The sequence below is a fragment of the Saimiri boliviensis genome, chromosome 9 (assembly GCF_048565385.1).
Source record: "Saimiri boliviensis isolate mSaiBol1 chromosome 9, mSaiBol1.pri, whole genome shotgun sequence".
NCBI classification, from domain to species: domain Eukaryota; kingdom Metazoa; phylum Chordata; class Mammalia; order Primates; family Cebidae; genus Saimiri; species Saimiri boliviensis.
Genome location: NC_133457.1, coordinates 18,367,514 through 18,388,410, shown reverse-complemented (window position 1 = coordinate 18,388,410; position 20,897 = coordinate 18,367,514). Strand labels below are relative to the sequence as shown.

At 35.6% G+C, this 20,897-nt stretch overlaps 1 long non-coding RNA gene across 2 annotated transcripts in view; it reads right to left on the bottom strand.

The window, feature by feature from the left end:
* Positions 1-999: 999 nt before the first annotated feature.
* The window catches only part of LOC141585592 (uncharacterized), a 402,245-nt gene continuing 382,347 nt past the window's right edge, over positions 1,000-20,897 (bottom strand). For both annotated transcript variants that reach the window (XR_012519134.1, XR_012519136.1), the window contains one exon: positions 1,000-19,036. This is a non-coding gene — a long non-coding RNA (uncharacterized LOC141585592). The remainder of the gene's footprint in view (positions 19,037-20,897) is intronic.

Sequence of the window (20,897 nt, the reverse complement as noted above, 5' to 3'; positions counted from 1 at the left end):
ATGCACAAAACAGGAAGAAGTACGTTCCAGAACGTGGGACTATCTAGCAGATATGCTCTAATATGTGAATGAGCTTGTACTGTCTGAGGAAGAAAGAGATGACCAGTGTAGTTAAGTGTGCAGGGGAAGGGGAAGATGGTCACTGCTGCCAAAGGCATAAGTCACATCTACATACTTTGTAGGCAGAGTTAAAGTGAGGACTTAAGCTAATTGAGGCTGGGACAGAAATCTGTTGGGAGGTTTTAACAAAGAGGGCAGGAGAGTTTAATGAGCTTATTTATTTTCTACAAATTATTCTGAGTTTTATGTGAGAAGCAGGAGTAGAATCAAGAAGATCACTTGAGAGTTGATTTTAGTAACCTAGGCAAGAAGAGATAGTGGGCTTAGATTAGTATGGTGTAAGTAGAAAGAGTGGGAAGTAGATAGATTTGGAATTTGTGTGGAGAGACGGTTATCAAGACTTAGTGTTGGATTGGATGGTAAAACTTTTGATTTTTGGTTTGAGGAACTAGGTTCATGGTCTTACCATTCATTGAAATGGAATAGAACGTAGAAATAGAATAGAAAGGAATGAGAGAAAAGTCTGTTTGAGAGATATCAAACAAAGAATAACGTTAAATACAATGAGAAATATAGACACAGTAAATGAAGAACTTTAAAAGATTTATCTCCATATTTTATTGACCAAGAAAAAAATAAATGAAAATATAAAGAAGATCAAATTATAGCTAATTTAACTTAATTTAATATTTACTTAAATCTATACTACTTCAAAAGAGAATAAACTTTTTTTTCCAAAGGCTTATCTTATAACATTCATGTAAATTTACTGTATATCAGACCTGAAAGGAAACCTCAAAAAATCGGAATATATAAAACTAGTAAAATGAGATTTTAAAAATTATAGCATAATAAAATAAAAATAAATTAGAAAATTAAATTAAAATTAATATCAAACACTTGAAAGTTTTAAAAGTATTTTCTAAATAAACATTGGGTCAAAAATGATCTCATGATTGTAATACAAAACGAAATAGAAAAATATTATTAAAAATCATCATCCACCTATGGGGAATTCATAGATGTACTCAGAAATACCCATAGCTTTGAATATGTTTACTACAAAATAAGAAGAAAAGTATATCAATTACTTAACTGAAAAAATAGAAATGATCAATCAAATAAATACTAGAAAAACACCATAAGGAAGAAATCATGGCAAAAAAAAAGAAAGGGTTGGAGGTGGCTAAAAAAGAACAAAATGGCTGGGTGTCTTAATTCACATCTGTAATCCCAGCACTTTGGGAGGCTGAGTCAGGCGGATCACCTGAGGTCAGTAGTTCAAGATCAGCCTGGCCAACATGGTGAAACCCCAACTCTATTAAAATCCAAAAATTAGCTGGGCATGGTGTTTCGCACCTGTAATCCCAGCTACTTGGGAGACTGAGGCAGGAGAATCGCTCAGGAGGCAGAGGTTGCAGTGAGTTGAGATCGCACCACTGTACTCTAGCCTGAGAGACAGAGCAAGACTCCAACTCAAAAAAACAAATAGGACAAAATGAGAAATCTAAGAATAGTTTATTGGAAATGCCAACACATACACAAAGCATGAGCTGAAACAAAAATAACAAAGTTATACCATATTAGAAAAGACATAAAAGAGATGAAAATATGCTTCACATATCTTATAGTAAATGAAAAATAACTGGTCTAAACCTACAAATTTCTAGGAAAACATAAATTACAAACAAGTCATGAAGAAAAAGGAAACAAATGAGAAAATTATCTAATAATAACCATCTAACGTCCATCCTCTAATTTGTTACAGCTCCAAGCCACAATAACCTCTAAGTGATTTTAACTGTTCGATACCATGAAGAAAGGGAACAGTCTTCACAATATTTTGAACAAAGTCCACCAAAACCTACAAACAATATTTTACAATAAGAATAGAAAGGGGCAAAATTTTAGTGCAGTACTGCTTATATATATCGATGTAAGTATCTAACTAAAATATTAGCAATTAGAATTCAGGAATACATGAAAAACCTTACAAATCCATAGTCAACAAAACCTCATTCCAAGGATGCTAGTTTATTTATTATTAGGCAATCTGTCACTACAAATGACTATTATTATGATGAGTGAAGGAAATACGATTGCTAAGGTCTGAATATTGGTGTCCCTCTAGAATTCATACGTTGGCACCTAATATCCAGTGTGATAGAATTAAAAGGTGGGGCAATTTAATCACTTTTAAAAGAAGTGGTTAAGTTGTAAACCAAAAATAGAATACTAAGCCCCCAGCCAGCTGAAGGGACTCCTTCTTGGCCAAAGGGACCCCAAGGAAACCTGAAAAACTGAATTTCCAGCCATGCTGGTGAGAAGGGAAGTCAGACATGTCTTGTTACATCCTCTGCCTTTTGGAGTTTAGCATTAAGGTTAAAATGGAGAGCATATGAAAACTAACAAAACAGACTCTTTGTGGGAACAAGTTAGCAAATTATAAAACAGACCAAAGGCCATGCAAGGTGAGGGTTAAAAATCACACCCTACAAACCGTAAAACTGTGTTTTTTGTTTGTTTTAAATTAACCTGCTATAATGTAAAGTTTACTTTCCAACCTGACTCTGTTATCGCATCACATGATAGATAGCAGACCTTGAAGGAAATGCAATACTTTACCCCAAAATATATTTATTTGATATATTTTTAAATGACCCTACAAAGCCATCTTGTGGGGGTAATTTGCATCTAAAGAGAATCTCTATTAATATGACCAGGCATTTCCTTTCCAGGCCTTTCAGAGATCTAGAAAACATTAACTGAGAGTCTGACACATTTACAAGTCTGAAGAGAGACATTTTCTACTTATTCTCTCTGAAGGCTATTACCTATGAGGCTTCATCTGCATAGTGAGGGCCTTGGCCCCTGAAATCCCCTTGTCTTAACTCAAGCATTCCTTTCTACTGACATCAGGTCTTTAGACAATAGCCACTCTCAACCAGTTGTGAACAAAAGAATCCCTAAAATCCACCTGTGACTTGTAAGCCCCCATTTTGATATGTCCTGGCTTTTCAGGCTGAACCCATGTATATCTTCCATGTATTGATTTATGTTTTGGCTGTAACTCCTGTCTCCTCAAAATGTATAAAATCCAACTAACCTACCTCGGCACGACTTACTCAAGGGTTCTTAGATCTGTGTTTACTCCAGGCTACGATCACTATTATTGGCTCAGAATAAACCTCTTTAAAATATTTTACAGTTTCATTTGTTTTGTTTTGTTAACAAACCAGTGAGAGCTCAATTAGTGCCATTATAAAAGAGGTTAAAGGGCACATCCTTGCTCTCTTTCCTGCCATGTGAGATAGAGAATAAGCCCTTACTGGCCACTGAATTGGCTCCTGCATTGATCTTGAACACCCCAGCCTCCAGAACTGTGAGAAATACATTTTCATTATTTATAAATTACCCAGTCAAAGATATTTTGTTATAGTAGCAGGAACAAACTAAGACAACAATCACGCCCACATATTTCCTTAGAAGTATTTGGTAACACTCAATTTAAAACACTCTCATTAAAAAGTCAAGATTTAAAAAAAAGTTTAGTAGGAAAAAACTACATGGATTATATGGATTGGTGCCTGACACACACACATGTGGTATATATTCTATATGTAAAACTAATAGTCTGTGTTGGACTTAACTGTGTATCTAAGAAGGTTAATTACAGGAAAGGTGGTCAAATAAACTTGAGAAATTATCTACTTTAAATGACCTTCTTAAAACTGATAAAATATAAAAAACACAATGAAAGCTCTGAGACACTGTATAAAAGAAACTTGTTCAATTTAATGTAAAAACTAAAAAAATCTGAGACCATTTTTCTCAGCACATCTATTACATACTGTGAAAGACTGTTCTGTCATTGTTTAGTATTAAAACTCTGTACCAGAAAAGTTTCATTAAAGAGCATCATTGCCATGACAATTGGATTAGAAAATAAAATAAATACCTCACTATTAAACAAAAGGAAGTGATCGCTTTTCTAGATAAAATGTTAAATATGCTTTCTTGAAAAGTAACAAAATGAACATACACAAATATAGCTTTTTAAATAAAAGATAACTTACTAGAAATAAAAGTAAATATATAAGCTACAATATTAAAAATATGAAATCATCTAGATAATTATAAACTTAGAAATACATAGAACTAGTTTGAGGAAGAGTCTAAAACTACTGTCATAGAAGAAAACAGGGCTGCCTGTCTGATGTCAGGGGCCTGTCTCTTTTGTGTTTGGGGTTTTGCACAGATTCCAACACTGTTAGTGGGAATTGTATTATTTGTTTTGATGAACTTTAATCCAGTGAGAAATAAATAAGTTATATTCATCACATTCTGTCTACTCAGCAAAGAAGTATATAAACAAGAGTTTTAAAAAGAGAAAACCATATTCAACTTCAGTAAGGTTTGAAAATACTCTTTAAGGCAATACTCATTATGAAGAAAAGAGATAACAAACTTTTATGGGGTTGACAGCTTAATTTTTCCAGCTTAGAAAAATTTTGTGCTTCTGTGCACTAAATAGTACCTATCTGATAACCCACTGATTAAATATGTATTTTCTACTGATTGAAAAACATATTTTAAATAAGAAACCAACTGAAACATTTTTGAGAGGGGAAAATAAAGTGAAAACATATATCTATATCTATATCTATATCTATATCTCTCTCTATATATATATCTTCTCTCTAGGAGAGAAAAAATGTTCAAGGAAAATCAAATCAACCTGTTTTATTATTGTGACTACATGGTAGAAATGTTTCAAAATAACACATATTTTCTACATTAATGTTCTTTGTTGTCAACTTTTCTTACAAATATGCAGTGGGAATTATAAAAATATAAAATAATGATAATTTGAAGTTGCTTTTTGTTCACAAATGTCTAACTTCAAAGACTAAGATCTGTTCTACAGAGAAAAATGTTAAAAGCAGTATAAAACATTATAGGTTCCCCTGACCCCTAAGGATTATTGATGATGCTATTTAACTGTTAATATATTACAGGGACTCTTTTATCAAGTCTGAAGAAAGAAGTAGAAGTCACTCAGTGTTTGTCATGAAGGCTATTTATAGTCTTGGGTGAATAACTGACATTTCACAGAATGAGCTGTGTTTTAACAAATTGATATTCTCCATATAGATGATGAAAAAGAGTTTAAATGTTTAAAAGTGAATTTAATCAATGCAAGCAATCCATTCATTCACGAAAATTAAAAAAATTGGTGTTTATTGTGAGGTGGAGTGTATGCTTTTTCCATCCTCCCTTGTGATTGATGATTTACTTTATGGGGGTGTGTTTAATCTACAGTGTAGCAAATTGAACACGGAATCAAAATATGTAATTTTAACTCTTAGATGTGTCATTAACTAATAAAATAATCTCGAGTAACTAATTTAAAACTTTCTAAACCTGAGATTACTCGTATTGAAAATAGAACACATTGTGATCCTACCTACCATGTGAGATAAATGAGGGCTCAAGAATAATGTAATGTTTTTCAAAGCAGTGTGTACACCATCAAGTTCCTTATCAACATACCCTTACAGCTCAAACGTCATTGCACCATTCTCTATCCATGAATTTTAAAAAATCTACTTTCTTTTCCATATAAGGATTTCTATGTTATGCATGAATGAGGAAAGCTGTATTGCAACTCATTCCTATAAATGTTGAAGAGTAAACAAAATGGAACAAAGTTTGGTTTCACATTTTTAACATGTAGGCTAATCAATAGAGGAAATTGGGGTATCTATGAAGACAACAACTCAAGAACTCGCCCTCTCCATTATCATCTAGCTAAGACTCCTGTCTTTCTCCTCCAGCAACGCCTACTAGTTTTACCTGATCACTCCTTCACCCAGGTCTTTGCACCTGCCAGTCTGTTTATTCTGTCATTAGATAATCTTCCTAAGTGTGATTAGATTATTCTCATGTTTATAAATGCCCATTAATTACCATTTTCACAGAAGGTAGAAGTTGGTTTTAGAAAGTTAGTTTTAACTTGCTTCTGATTTTTCCAAGATGAGTATTACCCAAAGCAGAAATATTCAAGATTGATGTAAAATATCAAAGAAAAATTTACTTTTATTTATACTAGCCTGAAAAGTTTAAGAATGTTGTAAATTATTTCTTTTTTTTTTTTTTTTTTGAGACGGAGTTTCACTCTTGTTACCCAGGCTGGAGTGCAATGGCGCGATCTCGGCTCACCGCAACCTCCGCCTCCTGGGTTCAGGCAATTCTCCTGCCTCAGCCTCCTGAGTAGCTGGGATTACAGGCGTGCGCCACCACGCCCAGCTAATTTTTTTTGTATTTTTAGTAGAGACGGGGTTTCACCATGTTGACCAGGATGGTCTCGATCTCTTGACCTCGTGATCCACCCGCCTCGGCCTCCCAAAGTGCTGGGATTACAGGCTTGAGCCACCGCGCCCGGCAAATTATTTCTTAACATCTGACACTTTTTGAACACTACTCTTTGCCAACTGTGTATTTCATGTTTTTCATACCAATGCCATTTTTGTTATGTAATATATTATTTCCAAGTGAGAAAATTAAAGCATAAGAGGATCAAATCTCGGAACCTAGAACATACAGCTAATAAGCATTAGTTATATGTGCTAGATTCCTGAACTCTACCATAGTCCTTTTCCTTTATTATTTTTTTTTAATGATTGTAATCCTTAGGATTTTTTTTTCTAAATAAAAAAGTTATGAGAGGGAGGTGGAACAAGATGGCCAAATAGAACGCTGTAGCAATTGTCTGACACCACAAGAAAACCAAATGGAACAACTATCCAAGGAAGAAAGCACCTCCATAGAAACAAAAATTCAGATGAGTGATCACAGTATCTGTGACTCTTGCTGATTCACAGGGGTACAACTTTGGTGGTCTTGGATAAGACACACAACTCTCTCTCCAAACCATGTGGCTGCTGCTGGTGGTGGGAGGAGGAGTGGTATTCACAATTTAAGACTGTCTTTTCTACCCTCTTCACTGCCTCTATCCTTGATATAATATTAAAACCAGATAATGCTGGCTTTGTGAATGCCAGCATTACATTTGAATTAAGTGCTGCCTGTCACAGTGGAAAGCGACTCAGTGCAGAATTCAGCTGGCACTCACAAAGAAAGCATTGGGACCAGCCATAGCCAGAGGGGAATCATCCATCCTAGCAGTCAGATGCTGAGTTCTCTCTTTAGCCCTACTACCTCAAGCTAAAGCACTCTGGGGTTCTAAAAAAAACTTGAAAGGCAATCTAGGCCACAAAGACTATAATACCTGGGCAAGTCCTGGTGCTCTATTGGGCTTAGAGTCAGTGAACATGGGGTTTGTGTGACTCAGTGACACCAGCCAGGATAGCCAAGGAAGTGCTTGTGTCACCACTCCCGCAACCCTAGGCAGTGCAGGTCACAGCTTTAGGAGAAACTCCTTCCCTCTGCTTGAAAAGAGGAGGAGGGAAGAGTAAAGAGGATTTTGTCTTGCAACTTGGATACCAGCTCAGCTACAGTAGATTAGGACACTTGACAGAGTTTTGAAGTTCCCATTACAGGCCCTAGCTCCTGGATGATGTTTCTAGATATACCCTGGGCCAGAAGGGAACCAGCTGCTTTGAAGGGAAGAACACAGTATTGGAAATATTTATCACTTGCTGACTAAAGAGCCCATGGGCTTTGAATAATCAGAAGTGGTAGCCATGCAGTACATGCTGTGAACCTTGAATGAGACCCACTGCCATGCTGGCTTCAGTTGTGACTCAGCACATTCCCAGCTGTGGTGGTTATGGGGAGAGACTCCTGTTTGAGGAAAGGAGGGGAAAGAGTAAAGGGAGCTTTGTCTTGCACCTTAGCCACAATAGGGTAGAGCACCAAGAGGGCTCTTGAGGTCCTCAGTTTCAGGACTTGGATAGCATTTTGGACTCATCCTAAGCCAGAGGGAAACCCACTTCCCTGAAGGAGGAGACCCAGGCCTGGCAGCATTGTCATAAGGTAAATGAAGACACCTTGGGTCTGGAGTGAACATTGGCGGTAGTCAAGCAGTATTCTCCATGGGCCAGAGGCAGTGGTGCATGGGGAGAGCTGTCTTCTGCTTCAGGGGCGAAGAAGGAAGAGCAGAAGGACTCTGGCTTATGGATTGGGTGCCAGATGAACCACAGCAGAATCTGTGCTTAGAGCACTAAGTAGATTCCTAAGGTTTCCAACTCCAGGTCCAGGCTCCTGGATAACATTTCTGGACCAAACCTGCTCAAGGAAGGAGCTCGCTTCCCTGAAGGGTAGGACATAAACCTGGCTGGTTTCACTACCTGCTGACCAAAGAGTCTTGAGCCTTGAGTGAACACTGGGGGTACACAGGCAGTGGTCACTTTGGGTGGGATCAGGTGCTATTCTGGCTTTAGGTTTGACCCAGCAATCTTTACTGGGTGACCACAGGGGTGCTGTATCACCCCTTCCCTGGCTTTAGGCAGCTCAGCATAAAGAGATTCCATTTGTTTTGGGGAAAGTAAGGGTAGAGAACAAGAACTCTGCCTGGTAGTCCAGAGAATTATTCCAGATCTTATTCAAGATCACCAAATTGTACCCCTATGAGTCAGCAAGAGTCACAGTGTGACTAGCCTTGAGGTGCCTCTTAATGTAGATATGACTGCAGTGACCAAAGACTTAAATGACAGCACTCAAGTTTCTTTGAATACCTGGAAAGCCTTCCTGGGAAGCATGGGTACAACTAGCCCAGACTGTGAAGATGTCAATAAATATTTAGTTCCTCAATGCCCAGACATCAACCAATATCCACAAGACTCAACACCATCCGGGAAAACATAACTTCGCACAATGAACTAAAGAAGCTACCAGTGATAAATCCTAGAGTGACAGAGATTTGTGAAATTTCAGACTACAAATTCAAAATAGCCATTTTGAGAATACTTAATGAAATTCTACATAACACAGAGAAGGAATTCAGAATCACATCAGATAAAGGAATTGAGATACTATATTTTTAGATTTTTAAAATTAAAATTAAAGTTTTATTTTACTTTCAGTTCTGGGATACATGTACTGAATTGCAAATTTGTTACATAGGTATACATGTGTCATGGTGGTTTACTGCACTCATCAACCCATCATTTAGGTTTCAAGCCCGGCATACAATAGGTATTTGTCCTAATGCTCTCTCTCCCCTTTCCTTGCAACCCCCAGCATGTGTGATGGTCCTCCCCCAACCTGTGTCCATGTGTTTTCATTGTTCAACTCCCACTATCAGTGAGAACATTCTGTGTTTGGTTTTCTGTTCCTGTGTTAGGTTGCTGATGTTTTAAAACTCCAGCAGAAATTGCAAAGCTGAAAAATTCAATGCCATACTGAAAAATGTATTAGAGTCAACGGCATAATTGATCAAACAGAAAAAAGAAGTAGTAAACTTGAAGACAGCCTATTTAAATATATAAAGTAAAAAGAGATAAAAGAAAAAAGAATAAAAAACAATGAAGCATGTTTATAAGATCTAGAAAGTCTCAAAAGGGCATACAAAACAGTTATTTATGTTAAAGAGGAGGTAAAAAGAGAGAGGGGTAGAAAGTCTATTCAAAGGGACAATAACAGAGAACTTTCCAAACCTAGAGAAAAATATCAATATTAAAAAGAAGCAGAAGAAAAAAGAATCTGCTTGGTTAAGAAGAAAAAAAAGTATTTTTCTAATAGCAGCAAGAGAAAAGAAACAAATAACCTACAATGAAGCTCCAATACATCTCAGCGGGCTTCTCAGTGGAAACCTTATTGGCCACGGGAAAGTAGCATGACGTATTCAAAGTGCTGAAGAAAGACTTTTATCTTAGAACGGTATAGCCAGTGAGAATATTCTATAAACATGAAGAAAAAAACAAAGACACTCCCAGACAAACAAAAGCTGAGAGAGTTCACCAACACCAGACCTGTCCTATAAGAAATGTTAAAGGAGTTCTTTAATCTTAAAGAAAGAGATGTTATGAGAAATAAGAATTCATTTGAAGGTACAAAACACATTGGTAGTAGTAAGTACACAGCCAAGTACAGAATATTGTAACACTATTTATGGTGTGTAAACTACTCATATCTTGAGTAGAAAGACTAAAAAATAAACCTATCAAAAATAATAACCACAACAACTTTTCAACATAAAATAACAAAATATAAATACAAGAAACAAAAACTTAAAAAGTGAGGAGAATGAAGTTAAACTTTAGTTTTTAAAATTTGTTTCTCTCTTTATTTGTTAATTACATTGTTTTTGCCACCAGTGTTGTCATCAGTTTAAAATAATGGGTTATAAGAAGTTATTTGCAAGCGTCATGGTAACCTCAAATCCAAAAACCTTCAAGAGATACATAAAAAATGAAAAGCAAGAAATTAAAACATAATACCAGAGAAAAATAACTTTCACAAAAATAAAGACAGGGAGAAATGAAGAAAGAAATGAAGAAAGGGAGAGAGGGAGGGAAGAAAGGCCACACACACAAAAAGAAACCAGAAAACAACAAAATGGCAAGAGTAAGTCCTTTCTTATCAATAATAACATTAAATGCAAATGAATGGAACTCTCCAATGAAAAGAGTGGCTGAATAGATTAAAAAAAAAAAAGACCCACTGATCTATTACCTATGAGAAACACACATAACCTATAAAGACACACATAGGCCAGGCGCAGTGTCTCATGCCTGTAATCCCAGCACTCTGAGAGGCCAAGCTGTGTGGATCACTTGAGAGTCAGGAGCTCAAGATCACCTGGTCAACATGATGAAACTCTTTCTCTACTAAAAATACGAAAATTAGCTGTGTGTAGTGGTGCATGCCTGTAGTTGCAGCGACTTAGGAAGCTGAGGCACAATAACTGCTGAAACCCAGGCAGTGGAAGTTGCAGTGAGCCCAGATTGCACCACTGCAGGCTGGGTGACAGAGTGACACTACATCAGAAGGGAGAAAGAGAAAGAAAGAAAAGAAAGAGAGAAATAGAGAAAGAAAAAAAGAAGAAAGGAAGGAAGGAAGGAGGGAAGGAGAAAGGGAGGAAAGAAAAGAAATAGAAGAAAGAAAGAGAAGAAAGAAGGCAGGCACACATAGAGTGAAAATAAAGGCATGAGAAGAGATAATGAGGCAAATGAAAATAAAAAATGAACGGGAGTAGCTATGCCTATATCAGACAAAGTAGATACCAGCAAAAACTACAAAAAGAGACAACATAGGTCACTATATAATGATAAAGGGGTCAATTCACCAAGAAGGTATCATAATTGTAATTATATATGCAAGTAACACTGGAGTACTCAGATATATAATGCAAATATTACTAGACCTAAAGAGAAAGACGGGCCTCAACACAGAAATACCTGGATACTTTAACACCCCATTTTCAGCATTGGAAAAATTATCCAGACAGAAAAATCAACACAGAAACATCAGACTTAATCTGCACTATAGACCAAATGGATCTAATACACACATACAGAATATTTTACCCAATAGCTACAGAATACACATTGTTCTTCTCAGCACATGGATTATTCTCAAGAATAGACCATATGTTGGACCACAAAACAAGTCTTTAAAAATGAAAAAAATTGAAATTATGCCAAGTATCTTATCTGAACATAATGGAACAAAACTAGAAATAAATAACAGGAGGAATTTTGGAAAGTATCCAAACACATGGAAGTTAAAAAGTATGCTCCTGAATGACCAGGGGATCAATGAATAAATTAAGAGGAAACTTGAAAATGTTATTGAAATGGTCATGGAAACACAACATGCCACAACCTGTTGGATACAGAGAGAGCAGCACTAAGAGGAACATTTATAACAATAAGCACCTATACAAAAAAAAGTAGAAGAACTTCACATAAACAACCTAATATATCTTAAAGAAATAGAAAAGCAAGTGTGAAACAAACCCAAAATTAGTAAAAGGAAAAAGTAATAAAATTCAGAGCAGAAATAAGTGAAATTAAAATGAAAAAACAATACAAAAATCAATGAAATAAAAAGTTTTTTTTTAAAAAAGAGTGACATATATTTAGCCAGACTAGCCAAGATAAAGAAAGACAAGATCCAAGTAAATAAAAAAGGAAATGTGAAAGAAGGCATTACAATTGACCACAGAAATTCAAAGAATTGTTAGTGGCCACTACGAGCCACTATATGCCAACCAACTGGAAAAATTAGAAAAAATAAATTCCTAGACACATACAACATAACAAGATTGAACCATTGTTTAATTGAAGAAATCTAATATATCATAAAGAAATCCTGAACCTGAAGACTGCAATAACAAGTAATGAGACTGAAGCTATAATAAAGTTTCCCAGTAAAGAATACCCAGAACCCTATAGTTTAACTGCTGAATTTTGCCAAACATTTAAATAACTTATACCAATCCTACTCAAATTATTCTAAAAAAATAGAGGAGAAAGGAATACTTCCAAATTCATTCTATGAGTTCAGTATTACCCTGATACCAAAAATAGACAAAGACATGTCAAAAGAAGAAAACTACAGGCCAAAATCTCTGATGAACATGAATGAAAAAAACCTTTAATAAAATAGTTGCAAACCTAATTCAACAACACATTAAAAAAAGTCATTCATCATGACCAAGTGGGATTTTATCCCAGGGAATGCAAAGATGGTTCAACATACACAAATGTATCAATATGATACATCTTATCAATAGAATAAAGGGCAAAAACCCATATGATCATTTCAATTGATGTTGAAAAAGCATTTGACAAAATTCAACATCCCTTCATTTTATAAAAGCTCACAAAAAAACGGTGTATAGAAGGAACATACCTTAGCATAATAAATGCTGTATATGACAGATTCATAGCTAGTATCATACTGAATGGAAAAAACTGAACACCTTTCCTCTAAGATCTGGAACACACAGATGCCAATTTTGACCACTGTTACTCAGCATAGTACCTAAACTCCTAGCTAGAGTAATCTCACCAAGAGAAACAAATACAAGGCATCCAAATTGGAAAGGGAGATTGAAGCCAAATTATCCTCATTTGCAGATAATATGATTTCATATCTGGGAACAACTAAGGACTCCACCAAAAAATTACTAAAATAAACAAATTCAGTAAAGAGTTATTAAAGATAATATTTTGTTTTTACTTTTTATTTACTTAAGCTTTACCAAATCTTTTTATTAAATACTAGTTCATTTTTTATGGTCAGAATATGCGTTTGACTTAATTTTCACTTTGTGGAATTCAAAAAACTTTTGTCAACATTTTAAGATCACCTGAAAGTTCTATGTATTTTATTTGTATGATAGAATCTTTTTTCTTTTTAATATACACATTGGCTGGGCACTATGGCTCAGCCTGTAATCCCAGCACTTTGGAAGGCCAAGGTGGGGGAATCGCAAGGTCAGGAGTTTGAGACCAGTCTGGCCAACATAGTGAAACCCTGTCTCTACCAAAAATACAAAAACTTAGCTGGCCGTGGTGGTGTGTGTCTGTAATCCCAGCTACTTAAGAGGCTGAGGCAGGAGAATCTTGTGAACCCAGGAGGTGGAAGTTGCAGTGAGCTGAGATTGAGCCATTGCATTCCTGTCCGGGCGACGGTGTAAGACTCCGTTTCAAAAAAAGAAAAAGGACGGACGGACGGACGGAAGGAAGGAAGGAAGGAAGGAAGGAAGGAAGGAAGGAAGGAAGGAGAAAGAAAATAAAAGAAAAATATAAGTGCTTTTAAAAAATCAATAATGTTAGTAACTACACTGAAATAATAGCAGTCTATTTCTTATTTTTGTAACAGTCTAATATGGCTGTGATTGGTCTGGTGGTCTGTTCTAAGAAGTGACTCAGGGATCCAACTTGCTTTTGCCTTCCTAGGGCAGTACTGTTCAAAGTGGGACAATCTACAAATTGCCTGTCTGCAGCAAAGAAAAGGAGCTTGTGGCAGAATATAAATCAACTGTATAACTAAGCATACTGCTTAGTTTTGTTGATGTATTATTCATAGCCAGACTTTCTCAATGAAGGAAGCAGTGCCTGCCTTAGGACCTTAGAGTCCTCTACTATTTTGTCTACATCTTATTTGCAGATTAGGGAAAAGAGAAAGCAGAGATCATCATCAGGAGTCTTCTTTTAATAGTAACCAGGCTTAGATATGACATGTATCATTTTGCCCACCTTTCAATGGTGAGAACTCACATAATCTCATGCAACTATAAGAGAGGTTGATTAACCATATGATAGCTAATTGCCCAGGAGGAAAAAAATGGATTTTTATGAACATAGTAATCTCTTTCATGACCTTTTCTCTATTTTTCATTCTCCATGCTCATTACAGAAATATTTGTAGCACTTCTCTCTCTGAATCATATTAGCAATACACTATACATATGCAATTACTTCACACTCAAGAAATAAGGGTGACTTTCAATCAATACTTATTTTAAGACACATAATTTGTTCTGTTTTCTTCATCTGAAGTATAAATAAGGAATCTCGTATACTCAGATTATTTGTACTTAAAAAAAATGATTGGCTGGGTGCAGTGGCTCAGCCCTGTAATCACAGCACTTTGGGAGGCTGAGGCAGACGGATCACGAGGTTGGGAGTTGGAGACCAGTCTGGCCAACATAGTGAAACCCTGTCTCTACTAAAAATACAAACAACTACCCAGGTGTCGTGGCCAGTATTGTGCTTGACCTGTATTGTTTTGTCAAAGTCTTCAACTTGTCAGGGGATTTTGAATAGCACACATCAATTTTCAAACCTTTAATCTTACCCTGATTTGTATCATTAGTAGTTTTACTTTATATAAAATTGTGTAGTTTGCAATAGATTTTTAGAGTATTTGGGTTAAAAATATAATTTCTTGATTTTTCTCCGAGTGGCTGACATTGATCTAGAATATAGTATTTCTTTCACTCATTGAAGACACATGGTTTAATTTTTTCTTTTAATGACCAGCATGGGTCTTGCAAAGCAACTTGAAGCCATACATTTTCAAATTTATGATTCTTATAGAGCCACTTCAATTATCTCCGGACATATAAACAAACCCATATTTGTGATAACTTAGCTTACCACAAATCTCTGTGGTAACCTAGATTAAAGTCAGGAACAGAAACAGAAAAACTAGTGAGCCATAAAAATCTGAAGAAGTGAGTCTGTTGCCACCAGCCTTACAAGGATGAATAATTTATTTTATTTCTCAGTTCAATTCAAGCAATTGTAAGGATAAATTATGATTAATTTTACATTTTAGAAAGTAATTGTAATCATTTGTCTAAGCCTCTTTGCTGCAATATAATGTATTAATTAGCTTGCCATATTTGAGTAGCTTTGCCAATAATGCAAATTTCTGATTTGTGGCAGAATTCATGTCACGATGGCAAAACCCAGGCTTGGCTTCTAGAAAATGCAGTGAAGCTCCCTTATCTACATTTTGGAAATCATAAGAAAGACAAAGTAATTACTCCATAGTAGCTGAAAGGCTAATACTTGGATACTACATATTGCACATTTTCAAAGGTGTGGTTGTATCATTTATATGAATTCTTTTTTAAAAACCTGACCGGAGTATTTGTATTTAGGTGCCAATCACTGTTTCAGTTCTGTTTTTACTTATTAATCGTAGTGTCAGAAACAACCAGTCTTTTTAATATCCCATTAGACCTATTTTATAATATCAGTGTTATTTAGAAGCACTTGGGACTGTTTCAAAGCTGTTACAAGAACTCAGTTTTCATTTAATTTATCATAGTATGACAATTTTCATCCACAGTTCCTGGGGTATAACTCAGAAACACTTTTGTATTTTCAAATACAAAATACTTTTTCAGTAGGGGAGAGTTTTAAGTTGTGAGAAGTGCTCCATATTAAAATATTTAATTAATGAAAAAAATTACTGGGCAGTCCAGGTATTCATTACTACATACCTGTTCCACACATTGAGTATTCTCTGGTGAAGTGATACAGCCTTTCTAAACCATTGAACTCATCTACAAAGGTTTATGATAGTTTCCTGTATAGACAGTTGACATTTTTGGTCCTTTTAATTTCCTATTCTGACTTTACTGTACCCTAACATTCCTGAGATTCTTAAGAACACCCTGTATTTCTACCCCCCTAAGGATCTAAACTGAATATTGGATGCATATTGCGGGTATTGCTTACACTTTCATTAAGGATAATGCCTAGGGAACATAAGTACATGCATACACACATAAATCCCTCCAGATCAATCTCTTTAGTTCCTATTCCTTCTTTATCTCATTCTTGGCCCCACCTTTGAGTCTTAAAACTTTTTCTAGTTCGTTTTCTGCCTTTCAGAAACTTAAAGTCGTGTTGTCATTTGCTAAGATGTCTATTCTATTTTTAACATGTAACTCTAAAATACTTGCCAGTTCATGCCCCAAAAGGGAACTTAATTTATTGCACTTTAAAGTTACTATCTCCATTCTTCTCTTGCTCCGCTTGAATATGTCTACCTTCTGGTTTCCCTTTCTCCAACTCAACCACTTGCGGAACCCCCGTTCCAGCTTTCCCAGCCCTCCCCCAACCCCCAACTTAGTCTTAGTTGCCAACGTGGCAAAGAGCTCTCACTTGTTAGCTGACAGCTGTGACTGATTAATAATGACCAACTGTCAGGAGAAGTGTGTGGAGAAGGCCGTAGAGGCTGTGTCCAGGATCATCAGGTAGGAGTTGTAAAGCCAACAGTTTTAAGTTTGCTGAGGGTATGGTCAGGTAGAATGAAGAGAAGGTGCACATTTGCACTCAGCCTGCTCTGCCCTGCCCAAGGGCTGCTCTCTGATATAGTCTAGTCCAGGTGCCTCACAAACAGTGAAATGTTATGCAATGTAAGATACCATTTTCATTATTCATCTTCCTTTGTAATACAGAAGGCCTACTTTTTGGCAAATAGAAGATTTTAGTGATGATACATCCTGGAATAAGTATTGTTTCACTAACATAGATAACGAAACTAGCAATTCGAATATAACCTGACCACTTGTGTAGGAGGATGTATCTGAGACAAGAATCAATTACACCTAAGGCATTTTCTACCAGTGTGATACAATGGCTTTTGGATAAATTTGGAGATATATTTCTATTATTATCCCAAAGGCAGGGAAGATCAGGAGTTGGCAAACATTTTTTATGTAAAGGGCTAGATAGTAAATATTTTAGGCTTTGTGGCTACATATGAAATTTTCATCACATAATTCTTCATTTTATTATTAACAAATCTTTAAAAATGGAGAAAACATTCTTAGGACATGTGCCATACAAAGTTTGCCAACTTCTGTTTAGATCCCAAACATCAAGAAAACTGTTGTACATACAACTTCACGAATTTGCTCCCCTAGACAAGAATATTCTCACTAAAATGGACTAGAATTCAAAATATCAACAAAATTAAAAATATATCCCAAGCTAATATGATAGGAAAAATACAGTTACAGTTAACAAAGCTTTGATTTTTGTCCTCATTATAAGAATATATATAAAGAATAATATATAAGAAGAATGTATAAGAAATGGAAAAAAACTTATTTTAAACATATTTCTATCTGGACACATTCCAGAAAACTAGGAGTGTTGAATTACAATGTAAAAATTGTAACTTTCAATGTAACTCAGCTTACTTTTTACTTAAAACTCATTGTTGTGTTCATACCTACACTATCTTACCGTAAACATCTCTTTCAACAAAAAGCAGTTTCTTAAAATGCCATTCTATGCATAAGAAACAACTAGCATGTATCAAATCCATGCTGAAAATACTGATGGAAAGTAACTGAGCATCAGATACTGTAAAAGGGTATTCCCTTTGTTGTTATCAAAGTATTTTTCGGTAGGGAAGAGAAAACAACAGATGCCTTCAGAAACTCCATGATTACTTGGTAGAGCCCAAGTATTCATTGGATATGACCTAACCTAGCAGAAAGCTTGATTTATGGCCAACTTTAACATTATGTTCAATTAATTCATAATTCTGAATAAGAAGAATATACACTTTTTGTAAATCGTACATAAACTAACACAGGTGATCGATCAATTGGCGAGTGATCCCCTTTAAGTTGCCAACATCGCCTTTTCTGAAATTCTACCTCCGCATATCGTGGTGTTGAGGTAAACGATTTAGTAATTCTGAGACTGAAAAAAAATGGTTTACCTCTTAATTCTAAGTCATAAGGTCTTTTTAGATTAGCAGAATGTTCATAGGAGGATGAACTATGATTTTTCTGTTTAGTATGAGTAAGGCTAAGTGACATTTATCACTGAATCTTTCAAACCATTTGGCATTGGAGAGCCTCATCAATCATTTGTGTACATGGTTCACTATTTTGTTTTACTTTTTTTTCACCTACAACAAAAGTAAAGAATTTATAGGTAATCTGAGTGCAGAGTCAATATAAGTAACAAATACACATTCCAAAGTGGGAACTGCATGATATCATTTGCAAACTCCTGAACAGAACATTTCTATTACCTTTATGTGCTTCTATGGAAACCTGATTTACTCATCTCAAAAGCCTTTTGGTGCAGACTTGTGTTTTTAGCAAGTAGAGAAAAATCAATTGCATATTATATTTTCTAAAGGAAACTTTTACATAATGCTTTCAATATTTCATCTCAACTTATGAATTGCTCTATTTGTGAAAGATTACTCTTGGCCAAATACTGAAGCAAGCATTTAATATGGAAAGGTAAGAAGGTGTCAGTCTCATTAATTTTCTGGTTTTCTTTTACTTGGTAAATTATATTTTTGTTCAACAAATTTTAATTATTTGCCACTGGATGTAATGCCCTATATTGTACCAGGTAAATTATGGAATACCAAGATGGATCAGGGATGACTCTGTTCCTAAAAATACTTAGCTGTAGGGCTACTCAGGAGGCGGAGGCAGGAGGATCACTTGAGTCCAGGAGCTGGAGGCCAATCTGGGCAACACTTAGAGATGGTGACATCCCGATGTCTAAAAATAAAAAATAATAAAAAGTACTCAGTTCAAGTAAGAACCATAAATAAACCTATCATTTGAAATATTACTAAAAAACTGTTTTTATCCTGGTTATTCACTGGATATCTTTGTCTTATTGTACAGTGATTAAGCAGCTGTCATCTAAATGTACCCTTCATAGCTTTCTTGTTATATATATGAAGATAAGAAAGCTTGTTCTTAAAATTAGCAGCTTAGATATGAAGGAAAGACAGGCACACAGATATATACAAAGCAGGAAAGTCGTACACTATAAACAGATAGGCACGCAATTCTGAAGCCAATTAAATGGAAAATTAGTAGTGCTTTGCAAACATGTCAAATTTCTAAAGTAAATCAATCTCTTTAAAGATACGCTAGTTCTCTTGTGCTTCTGTACAAGTTATTTACATAGATAAGGAATTTGTGATAGAATTTTATGATTCTCTTATTTGAAAATTACTTTCTGTGGCTGGAATGTGTAAGGTATGATTATACATTTTGGGAGCAATTAAAGCTCTGCTTCATCATTACAGAGAGTCCTTTTAGACAGAACCATAAACAAACAGTCTATTACTCTGTGGGAGACAAGGATATACATGTCTGATTAATGGTTGGCATTAATGACACCTGGAATCCAAACAGTTGGAATTGTACCTCAGGAAACGCTTCAAGGACATGAGAAAGCACCATCTGAAGCAACACAGATGCTGATAACAGAGAAACAGAATGAAAACTGCAAATGGAGGATGTAGCTGAATTTAGATGGAAACCAGAGGGCAGAATGCAGACCAGGAAAAGGGCTAAAAGAGAAGAAAGGCAGTGGGCCTAGCAGCCGGCACCTGCTCTCATGAACCACCTGTAGTTCTGCCTCTGTTCCCTCCTCTTAGAGTCTCTTGGATCTGTCCACTTTGTAGCCTCCTTGCTTCCAAACGGAAGTGCCCTCACCTCTGATCTCTGCTTTTACATATTTAACTGAAGCATCTCCATGCAAACTCATTTAGATTTTCTTGCTTCTTTGCTACTTGCCACTCTTCTTTATTCTTTTTTTTTTTTTCCTGGAGGACGAGTGCCATGTCTCTAAAATTAACAGCAACAACAACCACACACACACAAAAAAATCCAAACACTAAAATATATTTACGAGTATATTTTAAAAATCTAATTATTTATTTCTGAATAGTGGTATTTACACTGACAACATTTTAGTCAGCCAAGACTTATTTATTAGGAGGGCCTATTACTGTGAGCCCCCTGTGGCCATGATGGTCATGGCAGGATTTCCATGGAAATAGAGGTCACAGTTGCTCACCACATCTTATGTTCAGAAATCTTTTCTGAGGCTCACTTTATTTGTATCTAAAGCAGAGCTGATAGTACATTTTTGAGGGTGAAAATTCATCTTGCTGAGAGCTGAGATTCTGAAATGACTACTTATGAAGAAATTGCTTGTATGTAGATTTTTTTACTCTTTCAATATGTTTTGAAAATTATGCTCTGGTATATCTTGGACATGTATTTTCCAGTCCTCAAAGAAGATTTATATCAAAAGAAAGAGAAGCACATAATCCTACTCATTATGGTTACTGAGGAAACAGAAAAATATAAAGCTACTTCATATGACTCTCAGCTAAGCCATTGCTTTGAAAATAGAAGGGAAAACTTAAAGCAGTTTTCTTCAAAAACTAAAGAACAGAGAGGTGTCCTTGTGGAGATTAATGATGCTTTTATTAAAAGATGCATATCCTACAAATAAATATTTGTATTGCTGATGAGCAGATGTACAACATAGCTAAGATTTCTTGTCAGTCTCATGGGTAAAAAATAAGGCTTCTGTTTTTGTTTTTGTTGTTGTTGT